At 37.1% G+C, this 7,451-nt stretch overlaps 1 pseudogene; it reads left to right on the top strand.

The window, feature by feature from the left end:
* The first annotated feature begins 5,153 nt into the window (after nucleotides 1-5,153).
* On the top strand, nucleotides 5,154-6,985 carry LOC120605499 (probable ATP-dependent RNA helicase DDX5; annotated as a pseudogene).
* The last annotated feature ends 466 nt before the right edge of the window (nucleotides 6,986-7,451 follow it).

Here is a 7,451-nt window from a genome sequence, read left to right as displayed (position 1 = left end):
GGAGAGGAAAAAAAAATGACATAGATGATAGAAGCTTTGTTCATCCCTCTGGCGACCAAATCAAAGTTGTGACGGAAACAAGGAGCAGCAGCAAGGAAAAATCACCTGGGAGCTAGATGAACAAGCCATACAACTAGGAAGACATCCAAGAAATCACCCTGCAATGGCAAAAGGTAGGACAGGACAAGGACACGGGGCTGCCCAGTCTCGAGCAGTTGAGTGACATGGAGGCTGAGGGTGCAGCAGCAGTAGAAGCCTCTTAAAGGGGCCACATCTGCAAGTGGATTTTTGCAGCGATGGACCTGCTCAGTCTGCGCACCAGTGCCGATTCGGCTGCGCTCAGGGGGCATCAGGGACATACAGGGAGACATTGTCAGAGTGAGGGCCAAGGCAAGATGCGATCTGTACAGAAGTGCTTGTGGAATCCATTGTTCCCTGTTGAGTCCTCCCCCATACCAGTGCACCTGACACAGCGCCACCATAGCCCTGACATCATCAAATTGGATAACGGAGGTCGCTCTGCTCAGAGGATTCTCTGAAACCCCGCCTCCCCCAACTCGCAGCCCCACCCAAGCTACATCCAGGTATTTCCTCAGCGAGACAAGTGCTCCTTGCTGAGCAGCGCCTAGACTCATACTGGAGGCAGTTGGACTTGGTTTCTGGTGTGGGCTTTTGAGGCGACTATAAGCACAGTATCTGTGGATTGCTTGCTGAATCTTAACAGGTGGCCCCGGAGGGACAGAGGCTTGGGCTAAATTTGGCCTGCATCTGAACCCCTCTCAGGACTGTGCCACTGGACACCTACTTCACAAATCCACACTAATAAGACCGAGAGAGTTAGGAGCTTTGGTAGTACATAGAAACAGACACAGAAAGGCAGCCAAAATGGGAAGACAAAGAAGCAGAAACCATATGAGAGAACAGAACAGAGATCCAGATATAATGGAGTCAAGTAATCTAACAGATGCAGAGTTCAAAACACTGGTTATAAAGATGGTCAATGAACTTAGGGGAAATGTAGATAAATTCAGCGAGAACTTCAACAAAGAGATAAAAAAACATAAAAATGGAAATGGAAATTATAAAAGGGCACCAGTCTGAAACGAATACATTATCAGAGATGAGAAGTATATTAAATGGAATAAACAAAGGAATAAACAAAGTGAATTAAGAAAAGGATCAAATGCCCTATCTAGAGGATGGGAAAGCCAAGGATGCTCAATCAGAATGGCAAGAGATAATATGCCAACTATAAAAATAATTTAAGGAGCATATGGGACACTATTAAGGCTCCAAATATTCGTCTAATCAACATCACTGAAGAAAATCACGTTGTCGAACAGCTGATTAAAGAAATAATGATGGATAACTTCCCTAATCTGGTGAAGGTAATGGACATAAAACCCCAGGAAGCTCAGAGAATTCTAAAAACCAGGGATCCAAAGAGGCCCACACCAAGACATAATTAAAGGATAATTAAAATGCCAAAGTTTAAATACAAAGAAAGAATATTAAAAGCAGTAAGAGAAAAACAGATAGTTGCCTATAAGGGAACACCCATAAGACTGGCAGCTCATTTCTCAAAAGAAACTATGCAGGACAGACGGGCTTGGCAAAAAATATTCAACAGGATGAAAACCCAAGATCTACAACCAAAAGTAATTTATACAGCAAAGCTATCATTTAGAATTGAAGGACAGATAAAGATCTTCCCAGACAAAAATAAGCTACAGGAATTTATCACCACCAAGCCAGTATTACAGGAAATGTTGGAGGAGCTTCTTTAAGAAGAAAAAACATGTATCAAAAACAGGAATAAAGAACGGTAACAACTAAATTCCTATCGATGGGTACCTTAAATGGAAAAGAATTAAGTGCTCCAACCAAAAGAAAGAGTGACTGAATGGATAAGAAAACAAGACCTGTGCATAAGAAAAGGAAGAGGATGAAAAAGATAATGCTTTGATGGACCTAGAAGGTATTTAAGTCAGACAGAGAAAGATAAGCACTATACGATTTCACTTATATGCGGAATCTAAGGAATAAAAAGAACAAACTAATGAAAAACAGACACAAATATAGTGGACAATTTGATGACAGAGGGGAGGAAGTTTTGGGGGGCTGGAAGAATGAGGTAAAGGGTTAAAGAAGTACAAATTAGTAGCTGATGGATGGTCAGGGGGATGGAGAGCACAGCATAGGGAATGCAGTTAGCATTACTACGTTGGCTAGGTGGAGGGTCAGGGAAGGGAGGGAGCAATTGAGGGGATCATTTTATGAACTATATAGATGTTTAACAAATGTACTGTATACCTGAAACTAATTAAAATAAATAAATTAAAATATACTAAAAATAAATCCTCGATAAAATATTGGCAAACCGAATTCAGCAATATATTGAAAATATACACCATAATCAAGTTGGGTTTATTACTGTGATGCAAGGTTAGTACAATATTCACAAATCAAAAATGTGATACACCACATTAACAAATTGAAAGATAAAAGTCATATGATCATATCAATAAATGCAGAAAAAGCATTTGACAAAATCTAGCATTGATTTATGATAAAAACTTTCAGCAAAGTTGGAATAGAAAGAACATACCTCAACATAATAATGGCCATAAATAACAAACCTACAGCTAACATCATACTCGAAAGGGAAAACCTAAGTGTTTTCCTTAAGGTCAGGAACAAGACAAGGTTGCCCACTCTCACCAATTCTATTCAACATAGTATTGGAAGTCCTATCTACAGCAATCAGGTAAGAAAAAGAAAAAGAAATAAAGGCATCCAAATTGGAAAAGAAGAAGTAAAACTATCAGTATTTGCAGATTTTGTATATATATATAATATATATAAAGAGAGAGAGAGAGAGAGAGAGAGAGAGAGAGAGAGAGAGAGAGGAGGAGAGAGAGAGAGAAAACCCTAAAGATTCCACCAAAAAAGTTAGAACTGATCAATGAATTCGGTAAAGTAGTAGGATACAAAATTAATATTTAAAAGTCGGCTGCATTTTCATACACCAATGATGAACTTTTAGAAAGAAAAATTAAGAAAACAATCCCATCTACAATTGCAGCAAAAACAATAAAATACCTGGGAATCAAATTAACCAAGGAGGTAAAAGACCTATACTCAGAAAATTATAAGTAATGGAAAAAAGAAATTAAAGAAGATACAAATAAATGGAAGCATATATCATGCTCACGAGTGGGAAGAATCAACATCATCATAATAGCCATACTAACCAAAGCAATCTATAGATTTGATACAATCCCTATCAAAATATCAATGGCATTTTTCAGAGAACTAGAACAAATAATCCTAAAATTTACATGGAACCATAAGAGATCTCAAATAGACATGGAAATCTTGAGAAAGAAGAATAAAGTTGGAGGTATCACACTACCTGATATTAAACTATACTACAAGGCTATAGTAATCAAAACAGCATGTATTAGCATAAAAACAGACACATAGATCAATGGAAGAGAATAGAGAGCCCAGAAATAAATCCACATCTATATGCTCATTTATTCTATGACAAAGGGGATAAGAATATACAATAAGGTAAAGACAGTCTCTTCAACAAATGGTACTGGGAAAACTAGACAGATACATGCAAATAAAATGAAACTGGACCACCTTCTTATAACATATATAAGAATAAACTCAAAATGGATTAAAAACTTAAATATAAGACCTGAAACCATAAAACTCCTGGAAGAAAATATAGGCAGAATACTCTCTGACATTGCTCTTAGTAATATTTTTTCTGATATACCTCTTTGGGCAAGGGAAACAAAAGAAAAAATAAACAAATGGGACTACATCAAACTAAAAAGTTTTTGCACAGCAGAGAAAACCATCAACAAAACAAAAAGGCAACTTACTGAATGAGAGAAGATATTTTCCTATGACACATCTGACAAGGGGTTAATATCCAAAATTTTTAAAGAACTCATATAACTCAACAACAACAACGACAACAACCAATCCAATTAAAAAATGGACAGATGATCTGAATAGGTATTTCTCCAAAGAAGACATATAGATGGCCAATAGACATGTGAAAAGATACTGAAGGTCATTAATCATCATAGTAATACAGATTAAAACCACAATGAGATATCACCTCACACCTGTCAGATTGGCTATCGTCAATAAATCAAAAACCAACAAATGTTGGTGAAGATGTGGTGAAAAGGGACCCCTCATGCACTGTTGATAAGATTGCAAATTGGTACAGTCACTATGGAAAACAATTTGGAGGTACCTCAAGAAATTAAAAATAGAACTATCTTTTGACTCAGCAATTGTACTTCTGGGTAATTTATCCAAAGAAAGCCAAAACTCTATGCAACTCTATGTTCATGGCAGCGCTATTCACAAAAGCCAAGATATGGAAGCAACCTAAGCGTCCATCAATAGATGATTGGATAAAGAAGTCATGGTACACGTATAAAATGGAATCTTACTCAGCCATAAAAAAAATGAAATCTTACCATTTGCAACAACATGGATGTACCTAGAGGGTATTATGCTGAGTGAAATAAGTAAGTCAGAGAAAGAATAAATACCATATGATTTCACTTATATGTTGAATCTAAGGAACAAACTAAAAAAAAGAAAAAAACAGACTCACAGATACAGGAGACAATTTGGTGAGTGCCAGAGGGGAGGAGGATTGGGGGGCTGAGTAAAAAAGAAGGGTTGAAAAGTACAACTTGGTAGCTACAAAACTATCAGGGAATGTAGAGTACAGCATAGGGAATATAGTCTATATTATTGTAATGGCTGTGTGCAGTGCTAGATAGGTGCTATAGTAATTGGAGGATCACTTTACAAATTATGTAAATGTCTAACCATTGTACTATATACCTGAAACTAATATACAATAATAAAAAAGAAAAAAAAGAATAATAAATCCAAAAGATACCTAGCATTAATCCCTTCAAAAGACATTTGAGAACATTGATATGAAAAGTATACATAACTTCATTTATTTCTACTGGTCTCTTGCCAAAGGGCTCTGGCTCTTGTTATGGCTGTACCTCTGCTGCTGCCCCCACAAGACTTCACTCTCCCTGAAGCCACTTCCAGCGACTAGTTACACCTGATTTTCTCAACTTCATTCCCCACCAATTGCAATCATTGACGCCATGTCAGGCTATTGGAATGACTGAGACTGCGGCAGGGATGGAGGGTTTGGTGCAACTCTATTTGGAGAAAGTAGAGCAGGGTCACTATCAGGAAAGAAGTTCGGAAACCCTGGGGAGAAATTAGTTAAAAAGAAGTGGAATCTTGATGAGTTACCCAAATTTGAGAAGAATTTTTTATCAAGAACACCATGATTTGGCTAGGCACACAGCACAAGAGGTGGAAACATACAGAAAAATTAAGGAAATTACAGTTAGATGTCATAACTGCCCAAAGCTAGGTCCGAATTTTTATGAAGCAAACTTCTCTGCAAATGTCATGGACGTGATTGCAAGATAGAACTTTACTGAACCCACTGCTATTCAAGCTCAGGGATGGCCAGTTGCTCTAAGTGGATTGGATATGGTTGGAATAGCACAGATTGGATTTGGGAAAACATTGTCTTATTTTCTGCCTTCCATTGTCCACATCAATCATCAGCCATTCTTAGAGTGAGGTACTGGGCCTATTTGCTTGGTGCTGGCACCATGTTGGGATCAACACGTGCAGCAAGTAGCTGCTGAATACTGTAGAGCATGACAGTTGAAGTCTACTTGTATCTATGGCGGTGCTCCCAAGGGACCACAAATAATATGATTTGGAGAGAGGTGTGGAAATCTATATTGCAATACCTTAAAGACTGGCTGACTTTTTAGAGTGTGGGTAAACAAATCGTAGAAGAACCACCTACCTTGTCTTTGATGAAGCAGATAGAATGTTTGATATGGGCTTCGAACCCCAAATAAGAAAGATTCTGGATGAAATAAGTCATGACAGGCAAACTCTAATGTGGATGTGAATTGGCCAAAAGAAGTAAGACAGCTTGCTGAAGATTTCTTGAAAGACTAAATTTATATAAACATTGGCGCACTAAAACTGAGTGCAAACCACAACATTCTTTAGATTGTGGATGTGTGTGATGATGTAGAAAAGGTTGAAAAACATTTGTTTAAAAGAAAAGATCACGAGTGAGAAGGATAATAAAACCATTGTTTTTGTTGAAACCAAAAGAAGATGTGAAAAACTTACTAGAAAAATGAAAGAAGACATATGGCCTGCCATGGGTATCTGTGATGACAAGAGTCAACAGGAATATGACCGGGTTCTAAATGAATTCAAACATGAAAAAGCTCCTATTCTGATTGCTACAGATGTGGCATCTAGAGAGCTAGATGTGGAAGATGTGAAATTTGTCATCGATTATGACTACCCTAACTTCTCAGAGGATTATAATCATTAAATTGGAAGAACTGTTCAAAGTACCAAAACAGGGATGGCATATGCTTTCTTTACACCTAATAACATAAAGCAAGTGAGAGACCTTATCTCTGCGCTTCATGAAGATAATCAAGCAATTAATCCCAAGTTGCTTCAGTTGGTTGAAGACACAGGTTCAATTCATTCCAGGGGTAGAGAAGGCATGAAGGATGGCCATCGGGACAGATACTCTGTGTACCTTCAGAGACAGGAAAAATTATGACAGAAGTTACTCTAGTATTCTTAAGAAAGATTTTGGGACAAAATTCTAGAGTGGTGTTTACAGTGCTGCAAATTACACCATGGGAACATTGGAAGTAACTTTGTGTCTGCCGGTATACAGACCAGTTTTAGGACTGGTAATCCAACAGAGACTTATCATAGTGGTTAAGATAGCACTCAGCAATATAAAAGTAATGTTTCAAATATGTACAATGGTATGAACAAACAGGCATATGAATATCCTGCTACTGCAGCTGTGCCTGTGATCGGTTAGCCAATGCCAATAGGATATTCTCAATAAGACTTTAGGAGTATATGTAAATGTCTGTTTTTCATAACTGATCTTTATATTGTGTGTAACCAGACAAGACAGTTATTTAAGAAACATGAGAAATGCAGAAATGACTGCAGTGCAGTAGTAATTATGGTGCACGTTTTTGCTCTTTAAGCTGGATATTTGTCTACATTCTTGAAACAATTTTTAGGGTTTTTTTTTGTACTAGAAAATGCAAGCAATGTTTTCACAAAAGTAAATTTTCAGTGATTTGAAATACAATGAATGAAGGCAATGCACGTCCTTCCTATAAAAAATATTCGAAGATTGAAAAAAGCATGCATAGCTATTGAAATATAGTAAAGAAGACAAATATATGGAGAGAGATATACACTATTGTCCATTAATGAGAAGACTCACTATAATAAAACATCATTTTCTTAAAATAATCACTTTAATGCAATTTCAATAAAAATACCAATAATGGTATATT

The sequence above is a fragment of the Pteropus medius genome, unplaced genomic scaffold (genome assembly GCF_902729225.1).
Source record: "Pteropus medius unplaced genomic scaffold, Ma_sr-lr_union100, whole genome shotgun sequence".
In the NCBI taxonomy this organism is placed as follows: Eukaryota; Metazoa; Chordata; class Mammalia; order Chiroptera; family Pteropodidae; genus Pteropus; species Pteropus medius.
The sequence above is the reverse complement of the archived record's forward strand: the minus strand, read 5'-3'. Positions and strand labels throughout refer to the sequence as shown.